At 39.8% G+C, this 14,880-nt stretch overlaps 1 protein-coding gene across 3 annotated transcripts in view; it reads right to left on the bottom strand.

Annotated features, from left to right (window-relative positions):
* The window catches only part of FGF13 (fibroblast growth factor 13), a 497,959-nt gene that overhangs the window by 295,020 nt on the left and 188,059 nt on the right, over positions 1 to 14,880 (bottom strand). The gene's annotated exons all lie outside the window — the stretch shown is intronic.

Raw genomic sequence — 14,880 nt, forward strand, 5'->3', positions numbered from 1 at the left:
TGGGGGAAATATTAATGCCTATCTCAAGGGTTATTATAATGTTTATGGAAATCTAGGTAGCAACTGATTTTCAGAAAGTGCTCAGTAGCTATTATTACGATCTGCCCTGAAATACTTCTTTCTACTTCATTACATGAATTGTTAAACTTCATTACTTCAGCTGCAGTTATAAAAGAGAAAATGCATTTTCAAAATGATCTGAATGATCATCGGGGGAAACCAGCACAAAGCAGATCCCTCAAAGTTCACCCTGTTCAAGTATTACATCCCTTGGAATCGGCCATCAAGCCACTAAAGTGGGGGAAAGAAAGGAATTCTCCATGGGGAGTAATCTCATCTTTGAGGTCCTCTTGAGAAAGTGTAAATACTCTGTGATCTTGTGTGAAAATCACCAGGTTTGACTGGTGGGCCTCATTAATGGGGAGAGAGTAAGAAATTCTAAGACTGAAGAAAGTCAGGGAAGGGAGAATCTTTAAACTCTTCTGCATCAGTCCCCACACCTGACTATGCATTCAAATCACCTGAGGAACTTGAACTATACGACAGACGTGTGACCACACTCTAGGTCTCCTCAGTCAGCCTGTCTAGGAGGCGTACCTGTGCTTCTGTGCTTTTTTAAAAAAAAAAAAGAATAGCCCTTTAAGATGATTTTGATATACTCAAGTCCTAAATCAATGTATAGAACAACTGTTCAAGGGCAAACTCCTCCCTCCCTAATGGAAACACTGAGACCAAACAGAGAAGAAGGATCCAAATCATGATTCACACAATAGTTTCAGTGGTTCAGTTTGTTCGTTAGACAGACTCACAGATGGAGTACAGATGACAGCTAGTGGGTTGGGGGAGGTTAGGGGTAGAGGGATTGAGCAAAAAGGAAAAAGGACCCATGGACAAGGATGACAGTGCGGTGACTGCTGGGGGGAGGGGGTATAAGGGGACTAAATGGCAATGGAAAAAATATAATAAAGATTATATATTTTTTAAAAAAGAAAAAATAGTTAGTGGTTAAACTTGTGCCCTCATACCCATGACCTGCCACATTTTCCATGTTCTCTCCATGCAATAAAGACATAGATGACTGGTGATAAACACAACATTCAGAATACAAAGTCTGCTTTAGGGTTCCAGTGAAAGTAGCAAAGGAAGCAAAATGTGGTGCTCTGTGTCTCTTTTACTCCTCAAAACATTCTTCTAATCTGGACACTATTTTCTCCATTTTGATAGATGAGGGAATAGAGAGAGGCCCAACAAAGACAAGTTAACTTGGCCAAGACCACACAGATAGTAAGTGGAAGAGCCAGGATTCAAGCCATACCTGAATGCATCTGAAGTGTGTACTCTGAAGCACTATACCATGCCATTATCCTGGTCTGGAACTCTGGCCTGGCAAGCTTTCATTAATTTTCAATGCCCTGGACTGGCTGAAGCTTTGTGTAAGTGGAGCTGCCTTTGCTTCTGATGCACAGATAAATTCCACTCAAAGGAATATTGGTCTTCAGCTCAGGAAATGTAGATACCAACTTATACCTAAACCCAACAAAGGTGTCTGTGAGCTGCCTTTTTGCTTTCTTGAGTTTGTTGATTGGTTTCTCTCTCACCACTCTGGTACCCAGAAGGAGCTCTCCTTATCTTGGAACAACATACAGCAAAGGGAGACCAGGACAGATTTGGTTTGGCTTATCCATAGTCAGGTCCATAACAAGTCTAGAGACAGCACCTGGGGCTCAGTCAGGTTTCCTGACAGTGACAGAGTGGGTTGGAAGACTGGGGTGGAGACAAGTCCAATAATAGACTGGGTTTTCTAGCTAGTGGCCTGCAGCCAAGCAGGTACCATGCCAGGGGTGTGTCTAGCTGCAGCTTCTTTAAAAATTACAGCAGAGTGTTTGTGGAAAGCCAACAGTATGGCACTTTATTGAGGACAAATGGAATGCTTTAGACTGTGATGTGTATTCTAATAAAGTATGAGCTATAAAATGGATGCCAACAAGGGAACCAGCAGAAATGAGACAAAATGAAGATGGCCTTAATGGAAGGACAACACAGGAGTCAGCTTTACTTCCATTTCCTGCTGCTGAAATTGTGATGATCACATAAAATTGGGGGTTTAAACTGTGTAAACACCCCCAGATTTACCAGGTTTTTTGTGAAGCTGATGTAGTTGGGTGATAGGAGAATTGCAATTACAAGAGGAAAGAGAAACGCCTGAGGCTCCTTTCCATAAGGGCCAGGGTTTCCACTCTCAGCTGTGCCGCTGACTGAATGCATAGCTTTGTGTTACTCATTTCTGTGCTCTTTGAATCAATATTCTCATGCAAAGGCATGAAGAGATTAGACTAAATTATATTTCAAACTGTATTCCTCAGAACTGCAAATCAATTAATGTTATATACCACATTCATGAAACAAATAATTAAAATCATGATCATCTCAACAAATGAAAAAAAAAGGACCTTAAAAAACGCAACATCCATTTATGATAAAAACTCTCAACAAAGTGGAAATAGACAAAACACATCTCAACATAATAAAAGCCACATATGGCAAACCAACAGCCAACATCATCCTCAATGGTAAAAAGCTGAAAGCTTTTACCCTAAGATCAGGAACAAGACACGTATATTCACTCTCTCAACTTTTATTCAACATAGTATTAGTAGTCCTAGCCACAGCAATCAGACAAGGAAAAATAAATAAAAGACATCCAAATTGAAAAATAAAGTAAAACTGTTACTTTTAACAGATGACATAATACCATATATAGAAACTCCACCAGAAACTGTCAGAACTAATAAATAAATTCAGTAAAGTTGAGGATACAAATTAATATACAGAAATCTGTTGCATTTCTATAACAAATAATGAACTGTAAGAAACAAATTAAGAAAATAATCACATTTATAATTGTATCAAAAAATAAAATATCCAAGAATAAACTTAGCCAAGAAGATGAAAGATGTGTACTCTGAAAACTGTACAACACTGATAGAAGAAATTTTAGACAACACAAATAAATGGAAAGACACTAAGCTAATGTATGGAAGAATTAATATTGCTAAAATGGCCATACTACCCAAAGCAATCTACAGATTCAATTCCATCCCTATCAAAATACTAATGGCATTTTTCACAGAACTAGAACAAATAATTCTAAAATTTATATAGAGCCACTAAAGACACAAATAGCCGAAGCAATCTTGACCAAGAAGATGTAGGTTCATGCTTCCTGATTTCAAACTATATTATGAAGCTATAGTAATCAAAACAGTACAAAACAGACACATAAATCAATGTAACAGAATAGAGAGCCAAATAAACCCCCACTTAAAAGCTCAATTAATCTACAATAAAGGAGGCAAGAATATACAATGAGGACAGGACAATCTCTTCAAAAAATGATGGAAAAAATCGACAGCTACATGCAAAAAAAAAAAAAGAAACAGAACCACTTTCTTACATCATAAAGAAAAATAAATTCAAAGTGGATTAAAGACTTAAATGTAAAACCTGAAACCATAAAACTCCTAGGAAAAAACATAGTTCATAAACTCTTTGACACTGGTTTTAGCAATATTTTTTTGGATATGTCTTCTCAGGCACCGGCAACACAAACAAAAAATAAACAAATGGGACTACATCAAACTAAAACATCAACAAAATAAAAAGACAACCTACTGAAGACAGGAGAAAATATTCGTACATGATATATCTGATAAGAAGTTACTATCCAAAATATATAAAAGCACATACAATTCAATATCGAAAAAAGAATAATCTGATCAAAAAATGAGCAGAGGGCCTGAACAGACATTTTTCCAAAGAAGACATACAGAAGCTAAAATACACATTAAAAGGTGCTCAACATCAAGAAAATGCAAATCAAAACCCCAATGAGATATCACCTCACACCTGACTATTGCCAAAAAGGCCACAAATAACAAGTGTTGCCATGGGTGTGGAGAAAAGGGAACCCTCGTGCACTGTTGGTGGGAATTTAAAATTGGTGCAGCCACTGTGGAAACTAGTATGGATGCCCCTCAAAAAATTAAAAATAGAACTGCCATTCAATCCTGCAGTCCCACTTCTTGGTATTTAATCCAAGGAAATGAAAACTAACTTGAAAAGATATATGCATTCTATGTTCATTGCAACATTGTTTCCAATAGCCAAGATAAGGAAGCAACGTAGGCATCCATCAATAGATTAATGGATAAAGAAGAAGTGGTATATATACAATGGAATATTAATCAGCCATTAAAAAGAATGGAATCTTGCTATTTGCAACAACATGGATGGACCTAGCGGGTGTTCTGCTAAGAGAAATAGGTCAGACCAAGAAAGACAAATGCCATATGATTTCACTTTATATGTGGAATCTGAAACAGAACAATGCAAACAAAACAAAACAGAAATAGACTCATAGATATACAGAACAAACTGATTGTTTGCCAGAGAGGAGGGGGTGAGGGATGGGTGACAAAGGTGAAGGTGATTAAGAGGTACAAAGTTCTAGTTATAAAATAAATAAGTTATGGAGATGGAATGTACAGCATAGGGAATATAGTCAACAATATTGTAATAACATTGTATGGTGACAGACGGGTACTAGATTTATCATGATGATCATTTTGCAAGGTGTATAAATCAAGTCAAAGTATCAAATCACTAAGTTGTACAACTAATATAATACTGTATGTCAATTACATCCAATTTTTAAAAACAAATAAAAAGGAAAGGAGAGCAAGAGAGAGCTCCCATCTAGTGTACCACACTGGAATTAGAGAAATCTTTACAAGACACAGAATCTCTTCAAAGAGGAGACTGGGAGCATTGTTCAATCTAATTAGAAAGCTTTGAAGTGAGGAGAAACAATTAATACTTCCATAATACAATATCAAAATGCACAAATGATTTCATGGCATTCAGAAAGACTTGGCATAGCTGCTGGGTACTATTTAGCAGAAAGGTGGATGAAGAATGAGCAGGCACAGAAATAGATTTACTTTCTACTTCCAGATCAGATTTACTCAAATCAAAGAAAACAGATGGGAGTTACAAGTTCAGCTGCCAATAATAGAATCTCCATTTGACTTTGTTGGCACATAGTAGGCACTCAATAAATACTTCCTGATGGTTCAGATAATGTCCCAAATGACACACTGGTAGGAATATTAAACTCTTTTGGGGCTTCCGGATTCCTTTTCCATGAGTCATGAAATACCTACTCTAGCTTTTCTGTGCCTCAGCTAGCACCTCACTCTTGGCAAGGCTCTCTGATCACTCCCATTGCTGAACCACTCTCCGTGTTCCCACAGTTACAGACTGGTGTGTAGCAGTTTGGAGAACAAACCACCTGGGAAAGTTCATGACGGTCCCTACACATGTGCCTTAGAGGTGATTGTTGCCTTTGCATTGGCTAGCCAATCCCTACGTCAGTACCTCCCTAGAGAGGGGTATCCTAGGTGATTCCCACGGCTGGGCCTAGTACATGCCTTCCACCTTCTCTGTGTCGCCACATCTCCACAGCAGTGCTCACAGACACAGACCCTCTTGGTACTTGGTGCAAACTACCCTGGGTTGTTGGACTTATTTTCTATCCAGTTATCGGACCTCCCTTATTACACTATATACCCCATGGGAATGAAGAGAAAACAAACAACATATCTTCTTTATAGTTGGTGTTTTGCTTATATAAAGTCCTATTTACCATGTCTTATTTCTTTCATTTACAAACATGCCCTTTGAATGTTTAAAATGTTTTTAAAAGCAGTGTGGTTAACTGGAAAGCTGGTAAATACAGCTCTTTGACTTTGGTCTGGGTCAACTAGGTATGCCTCAATTTCATCATCTGTAAAATGGGGATAGTGATACTCAGCTCACTCATACATACTTGTTGAGAAGCTACTCTCAGCCAGGAAGTGGGCTGGCAGTTTGGATTTAACTGTTAAAATAAATGTAAAACTACACAAGGATAGACTTTACTTTCCTCAAGTTTCCAGTATATAAGGAGACTTAAACATTAAGCAAATAACATCTTCCAAGTATGATGTCTGACTTGATAGGGAAGTCACAAGCATGCTCCAGAAACATACAGCAGTAGTGAATTCAGTTCCCACATAATCTGTAGAGCAAAAAGGCTTCACTGAGGTTAAGTATAGACTTAAATAGAAGTGGGGTTGAGGGACAGTTTCCTAGGCAAATTAATAGCAAATGTAAACAAAGGATCTGGGGTCTGAAAGAAACTTAACTTTAGATCAGAAATCAGCAAACGATGCCCCCCAGGATCAAATCTGCCCCAACATTTTTTTCTATGACCCACAAGCTAAGCATGATACCTAGTTATTCTAGGGCTCATAAATTTAGAGGTAACCCTTAGAGATAAGGAATGCAGTGGATATTTGTACTTTCTTCTGCCACAAATATTTCACACATTAAACAATATGTAGTTCCACCCATCCTCAGAGGCAAGCACAATACACAGCTTGGGTTGGGTGTAAAATTCTGGTGTAGAGACAAGCCCCACTGTTCCATAAATACCTGACCCCTAACCGGAGGAATTCCCACTGCAGGTCAAGTCCTCAACGGAGCGTGCTGTTTCTTTGACCTGAAATGCCCTTCCCAGGTCATGCCTCTCACCTCCACCTCTTTTCCCCCACGTCATTATTTGGATGTCAGCTTCCTTCAGAAGACTCCATTATCTCCTCTTGCGGGCAGTGTGAGGGGCCTCTACTCTGTGCTCCCTGCTGCCCTCTGTGATCAGCTCCGCAATGATTTGTGCTCTATTCCCTTGTGTCTACACCTCCTTGAGAGCAGTGGCAGCATTCATTTACTAACCACTGTATCCTCAGTGCATAGTACAGGGCTTGGTACAAAAGGTGCACTAGGAAAATGTTTGCACAATTAATGAAGGAACAAATGAATGGATGATAGGATATATGGTGCACAGGCAAGATATGGAACAGGTAGGTGCCCTCTACATTCCAGTGGTAGTCCAAGTTTACTGAAAAGGTGGTTTCCTACATTCTTTCACCAAGCATCATACAAATGAACATGATGTAAGAAGTATCACTGAGAGCAAGGAGGTTCTAGAATGATTCAAGAAGACTTGGGGCTGGGTACATAATTTGTGAGGCCCAGTGTGAAATAAAAAAGCAGCATGTCCCTGGTCCAAAAATTAAAATTTTCAAGGCGGCAACAGCATAGCATTAAACTAAGCACAGATCACACACCCATGAAACCAGCTCTGAAAAGATTCTTAAAGACCAGAATTCTCTTTAATGTATAACATGATTAAAGGGAGCATTAAAGAAGAGTTTTTAAGCATGGATGGACCTAAAGGGTATTATGATAAGTGAAATAAGCCAGTCAGAGGAAGGTCAATAACATATGATATCACTTATATGTGGAATCTAAAGAACAAAACAAGCAGAAAATAAAACAAACTCATAGACACAGAGTGCACACTAATGGTTGCCAGAGGGGAAGGCGGTTGGGGGGCTAGGTGAAAAAGGTGAAGGGATTAAGAAGTACAAATTAGTAGTTACAAAACAGTTACATGATGTATAGCATGCAGAATATAGTCAATAATATTGTAATAACTATGTATGGTGCCAGATGGGTAATGGAAATATCAGGGGGAGCACTTTCTAAAGTACATAATTGTCTAACCACTCTACTGTACACCTGAAACTAATACAAAATAATATTGAATGTCAACTCTAATTGAAACATGAAATTTAAAGTTCCTTTCAAAAAAGAAATTTAAAAAAAGAGCTGATTTTATTTTCGGTATTCTGAGAAATAGAGGAGATTCATTTTTTCCCCCCAATATAAATTTATTTTTTTATTTTTTATTAATTAATTAATTTTTTCAAATACATTTGTCTCCGCCTCTTTTAAAATAAATTTTGACATGTCAAATCTATTAATCTGCTTTGATTAAATGTATTGGGATGACACTGGTCAAATAATGTACCCAGGTTTCAGGTGCACAGTTCTACAGCACGTCATCTGTACACTGTGTTGCGTGTTCACCACCCCAAGTCAAGTCTCCTTCCATCACCATTTACCCCCCATACCCTCCTCCAGCCCCATCCCAGCAATCACCACACTATCATCCATGTGATTTCTGCTTTTCTACTTCTTGCAAGTTCTGACTGTTATTACATAGCAATAGGATGTGAAGGCAAAGATTAATTGTGTGCGAGGGAGATTTCATTTAATTTCTTAGTTTAACATAAAGTTGTCGAACAGGCAAATCAACATGGCGCAGACTGACAGTGATCGGAGGGGTGGGGGCAGGGGGACAATGGTGGAAAGAAGGGGAAGGAACTAGACAAAGAACATGTGTGAATGATCCATGGACCTGAACAATAGTGTGGGCTTGACTGTGAGAGCGGGGGATGGGGTGGGATGGGCGGAGAAGGGCAAAGGGGGGAAATTGCAACAACTGTAATAAAATTACAATAGAAATGATTTTAAAAAACCATAAAGTTGTTGAAACAATGACTTATAAACCAAATCACAAGGGGGATATTCATTTCTTCTTCCGTTTTTAGGAAATATCACTTGTAAAATTGAGGGGCACTTTCTTGACTATACAATCCTACTGGGTCATAATTCAAAACTAGTTAAAACTTAGAAGCCAAGAAGAAGTGGAAATAAATTGATCTCTTTTCTCCTTCCCTCTTTTCCTTTTTTCCTTTCAGTCTTTGTGTTTCCATTTCCTTCCTTCTTTCTCCTTCCTCCCTCCCTCCTTTCATTCTTTCATGGCACTGAAACCCCTTCTGGGAGTCCTGATAAAGTGCCACCACAGTTCAAGGGACTGTGAAGACAAAGCAGAAAGAGATACTGTCCCATTAAGTGAAAGAGCATCATGAGGGCTGGGTATGACATACAAACAATGAGAAACCATAGCAAACCAGGTGCTATACTGAAAGTAAGCATTTAAGTACAGAGAAAAGAGGAAAGCAGGCTGAAATCTGCCTTAGATGTAATGCTTAAGAGAGGAGCAGGCAATATCTAGACAGAGGGTAAGGAAGTCTCTTCAGGCAGAGGAAAGGGTATATGGAAAGATAAATAAATTGTAGAAATAATGTATATGTTTATTGTTTCCCCACATAGAATGTAAACTTATGAAGAAAAGCTCTTTTGTCTCTTTTGTTCATTGCACTATAGTATCTAGACATATATATCCATTGAATGGATGAATGCTATGTTCTGGAATTATAAGTATTTTCGCATGATTGGAAAAAAAAAATCAGCCCTGGCTGGTGTGGCTCGGTGGACTGAGTGCCAACCTGCGAATTGAAAGTCACTGGTTTGATTCCCAGTCAGCGTACATGCCTGGGTTGTGGGCCAAGTCCCCAGTTGGGGCATGTGAGAGGCAACCATTGATTGAAGTATCTCTCACACATCAATGTTTCCCTCCCTCTCACCCTCCCTTTCTTCCCCTCTCTAAAATAAATACATAAAATCTCTTTTAAAAAAATTGGGGATGATGGGAGTTGAAACTGGATAGAAAGAAAACAAACGGCAGAGTTTTGTGTATCATTCTAATGAGTTTAGGCTTTATTTTGTAGGGGCAACAGGTAGCCATTGAAAGGGTCTGAAAGGGAGAGTGATATGGTCAACTTACTGTGTATAGAAAATGTATTCTAAAGCAAGGGGGTTGGGAGGTGGAAAAAGAGGAGGAGGAGGATTAACTGGAGGTAGAGAGGCCCTTTCGGTGATTGCCATCATTGATGACTGAGCTAATGAGAGCATGAAGTAAGGTGGTGGCACTGGAGATGGAGAGATCTATTTATGGAGCAGACTCAAGACAAGTTCGCAATAGAACAGATTTGGGGGAAGGGGGGTGACAAAGAAATGCCTAGGCTGACTTCGAGATTTCTGAGTCATTGGGTGGTGTCACAAAGATGTGAAATACATGGGGCAGAGCCTATGTGGAGGAGGATGATCAATTAGTACTTAAAATCACAACATAGCAATATAACTTGTATAATGCCTGCAAAATCGAATGAATTTGTGGGATGTCATATTTATGAAATTTGTCATAAGTTAGCGCAGTGTGTTTTTTCATTACTAGTGTAGTTTTCTTATAAGAGCACTGGCTTCTGAACTCAAAATGCAATGTATTAGGGATCTTTTTAATTAGCACATCAGTATAACACACTGGAGAGCTGATAGCTTGCTATTGCCTCTCATATAAGCAGCAGCAGGAAAGTAAGTTTGAAATTCTAACACCAATGGAAGCCCACAAAGCCACCTGACTCAGTTACCATATTCATACATCCATTCTGCTTATTTTTGTAGGCTAGTCACTCAACCAAATCGATCAAGCCCGTTTTCGACTGGCCGATCCACCTACCATAAAAGGGCTGTGTATATGAATGGCAATAATCTTGGACTAAAGCAAATGAAAGTCACACAGACCTGAGTGCACGTGTATGTTTGTGTGCCTAACTCAAGGTCACCTCATGCAAAATGGGGAGAAGGAGAGGAAATCCACACCTCTGAGCACTAACCATGCTCTGGCCACTCTACACCCACCACTCTCATTTAATCTTCACAGCAGGTTTAACATAGGTTTATACGACTAGAACATAGGTTTAATCTGGCACATGGTCGCAACTCAATAAGTATTTTCTATAATTTAATGGAGAGAGGGAAAGAGAGTGGGCTTCAAGCCCCATTTTACAGTGACTCGGGCAGTTAGTAAGGGGAAACAGCTGGGATTTGTATGTTCTTCTCCCATAGCCAATGCTATGTCTATTCCGCCATATCGTCCACCTCAATGAGATAGGTCGGGGGGAAGAAGAACAATGTGTCCCTCTATCTAGAGTTGGGTGGGCTACAGAAAGAGTGACGATTCAGATGCTCCTACAAACAGCCTCCCCCGAAAGGCAAGAGCTTGCCACAAAGCTCCTAGTTCAAGAGTGTTTCCACTATATCATTACGCTATACAACTGAAACTAATACAGGATAATTTTGAAAGCAAACTGTAATTGAAAACAAAACAGAACAAAACAAAAATAAATTAAAAAAACCAAAGGCAAGTAATGGCCCATTTAACTGATGGGATACTTGTACCTGTTAAAACAATTATCTAAATTTCAGTTGATTAACACAAAAATGTGTTCATAATATAATTATAAGTAAAAGAAAAAGGAATAAAAGATTTGCAAAAGAGTATTTCCACTCCTACTAGTTCACCTCCAGGAAAAATTTCTGTTCCCACAAAGCACCAAGTGGGCCCACAATATCTGCTAGTGACCAATGCACTTAGGAGTTGACAGACCACTTCTATACTCACCCTCATCTACTTGAGTTTTCATACAGCCTTTTTGATTCCTCTAAGTTCCCACCTATTATCCACACTTGATGCAGCAATCAAATCTTATTTTCAAATATGGAACAGAATAAAACATTTTTAGCTACGATAGTTGAGAAAGTTTAGATAAATATTACATTTAGATGCTTAAGGTCCTAAAGAGACTACAACAGCAATACTAATTGCTTCATCTTTCAGCAAACTCATTTGCAACCTGAATAAAAGTAAAATTCAACGACTTAGTCTCAGCTGTTAACAAAAATTCAATGGGTTCATGGTGCACTTATCCTCCTAGACTTGAAAACTGAAGCGGTTCCATGTAATGCAACACAGTATAAGCAAGGTTGTGCAGAACTGACCTTGGCGGCCCATCATACCAGTGTTTCTTCGTAAGACGTAGGCCAGGGAATTGCCAGGGACCCTGAAGTCAAACAGATATATTGAATTCCTGGCTCTAGTACTCATTAGCTGTGTGGCTTCTAGCAAGTTACTATCTTCTTCTCAAGACTTCAATTTCCTCATTTATAAAGTGGGAACAGTACCTACCTCTTAGGGAGAGTGTTGGAATTAAATAAAATGTTACATGTAAAGTGCTTAACTTAGAGCCTACTGTAGAGTAAGTGCTTGATTAATGCTAAGTGCTTTGAATACAGGGAGTGGACAAAAGTGGGTTTACAATTGCTCATATGGAAGGTAATACAATAATTATTTAGTACTAATACAAGAATAATCTCCATGTTTCATGTTCTCACAACTGTAAGCCTACTTTTGTCCACCCCTATATCATCCTGGGCACATTAACAAAATCACATGAACCAGCTGGGTGGTTTATTTTTACCTCAAGATCATCCTTCCTTCAAAGAGCTTATACTTTGGCTGCACAGATAAGACAAATCCATGAGACATAAAGGGTTACACCATCTGATTGGTATATATTCAGTAAGTGTTTATTCCTGAATGCTATAACCTAATGAAAGGTTCATGTAGGAAGTAGGAGAAACCGCCAGAGTTCCAGCATGAAGGTTATCATTCAGGAAGCAATTCCTGGTCTCAGGCTTGCACAGTGGGCCAGACGTACCCTACCTCGGGTCCTATAATAGCCTGTAAGATCAGGACCCCATCTGAAAGGGGAAAGGATATGGCAACCAGGTCATCTGTTGCCTCTAGGATATAGAGCCCAAAATGGTCACCAGACCCAGCGGGTGCTAATTTCCTTACAGGAGCTGCCTTGGCCTCAGTGATGGAGGATGAAGGGGAGCTTATGTCATAGGCCAGAGCTGAGCTGAGTGTGAGAGGAGCATGAATTGGACTGATCCAGAGAAAAAATATTAAAGGCTGAGCCTATGATTTCCCCTGGGAGTATCAAAGCTACATCAATAGGTGATTTCGAGGCTAGAAAGTGTAATAGGGGTAAGAGGCCAGGAGTTGGGTGAATACAGAATTGGAGAAGAGAGAATAGAGCAAAGTTTGGAAACATATAAGCAGCCGAAGAGAGTATGGTGTTAAAAGAACCAGGCTGCCCATATCTCTTTACTATTAGTTGCTAGGTACATGATAAATTTCAAAAGAGTATGAATAAGAGAGAATGGATCTCTCTAGCTGGTGCCATTTGGTTCATTTTATAATAAAAGCTGCTTAGGCCCCCCTGACCCTGAGAACAAGGACTCAGACAAGCACGCCACCCTGCTGAAGCCTGGTCTCTACAGTTCTGCCAAGTCTCTATTCTGAGACCCATTCTCACCTCTCAGCACCCTTTCCACTGAGTCATTATCTCCTCTCTCTACTTCCAAGTCTTCAACTCTCGAATATTTAATGAAGATTAGGAGAACCTCTCAACTCTGTAGGAAAACTAAGGAAAGAGAGAAGTCTAACACTGTATCAGACTGGCACACATGGGTTTTGGACTCTAACAGCTAGGGTTTCAATCACATGTGTTACATCAGATGTTTTTAGCATTCATCAGACAGCTCACTAGAGGAGACTGAGAATGAGCACATTCTATGTACCAGCATCAGCATGGCACTAAGCATTATGGAAGACACAGAGCTAAGTCAGATCCAATCCATGTCCTCATGGAACTCATTATCTAGTGCAAGCAAGTGCTGTGATTCCAGTAACCCTGTCTTTCAACCCCTAAATCAGAACATGCAGTGTGACTAAAGATTGTCATGCCTCTTCCAGTGCCAGAGGCAGCCTGGAAAGTACAGTTTGGAGGCTCAAGTCCTGCAGTTTCTGGGACACTTTGATGGTCATGTCCAGGGACCAGCTGAGCAAACTTCTTCCCCTCTACGCCTTTCAGAATGATTGCCTTGAAGCAGCCTTGGCTGATTTTCCAATTGAAGGACAATAATAAAAGGAACCACACTGCCCGTGTTCATGGCATTTCACTGTATACTGAGAGCTGTCGTGTGCATCATCTCCTTTGAGGTTCACAGCAAGCCAGTGACATGTGAGGGAAGGCGTTATTATCTCCATTTTCCAGATGAAGGCACGGGCTCAGAAAGCGAGGTTAAATGTCTTGCCCAAGATCACACACCTAGAAAAAGGCTAGGGTTTCTGATTCCCAGCTCATCTTCTATATCGTGGTGTCAAAGTGCCAGAACACTAGAGAGGAAAAAAAAAAACCTTCAGTTTGTCTGGGGGCTACGGGAACTGTCCTTAGTGGAGGTAGGATTCAAATTGGGATTAGAAGAATGGACAGTTCTTTGCCTGAGAGATTCAGAGGAGACAAAAGACCATGGAGGAGGAATGGTGCAGGCAAGTGAGAATGGCAAAAAAGTATGGCGGATGACAGAGAACGGAAAGCAATTTACCGGGGCGGTAGGAGGGCAGCGCAGTGAGAAGAAAGGCTGGGAAAGAGGGAAAGGGCAAAATCGTGAAGGACTTGACTTTTAGGTTGTGAAACATTCAGGGGCACACAGAGGTTTGAACAGTAAAGGGCAAGATCACTATGCATACTGGGAAGGAGGCGATTTGGCCTACACAGTAAGTTCTCACTCAATGAGATTGATAGGTTCTGTGACTTGAAGCTAAACAACATATAATGAAACCAACTTTTTTCCAACCGTAGGCTGATTGCTATAAATTGATATACATAAATTGATAAAAACAGTTTACTTCTTATGGCATCTCATCAATGTTCAAACAAAATGACTCTGAACAAAATGACATTATTGTAAGACTTGCAGTACAGGAAAATGTGATTTGAAGGAGCTGTCTGTCTGGGACGTGCTGTATTAGATTTTTGAGCCACTGTTCATTGGATACTTCTAGCTCTCTCTGTGTAGGAAAAAAAAAGTTAAAGCCTGGCCTTGCCTTCATGGGCATTCACTAGCAACTGTTTTTTTCAGTCTGGCCTTCCAGCACTATATGACTGGGGTTAGGCACGGGACTCAGAGAAGCTTCTGGGCCCTGACGGCCATCCCAAAGCAAGACCCCCTTTCTCATGACGTCCCAAGCAAATTAGCTGTAATGTATGCACTTCCTCTGTGAACATGTGTGAGAATTTACAACAATTACCTCTGTTTTCAAGAAAATAAAAAGTATTCATG

Source organism: Pteronotus mesoamericanus, unplaced genomic scaffold (assembly GCF_021234165.1).
Source record: "Pteronotus mesoamericanus isolate MK-2021 breed Mesoamerican mustached bat unplaced genomic scaffold, CSHL_Meso_final contig_55, whole genome shotgun sequence".
NCBI classification, from domain to species: domain Eukaryota; kingdom Metazoa; phylum Chordata; class Mammalia; order Chiroptera; family Mormoopidae; genus Pteronotus; species Pteronotus mesoamericanus.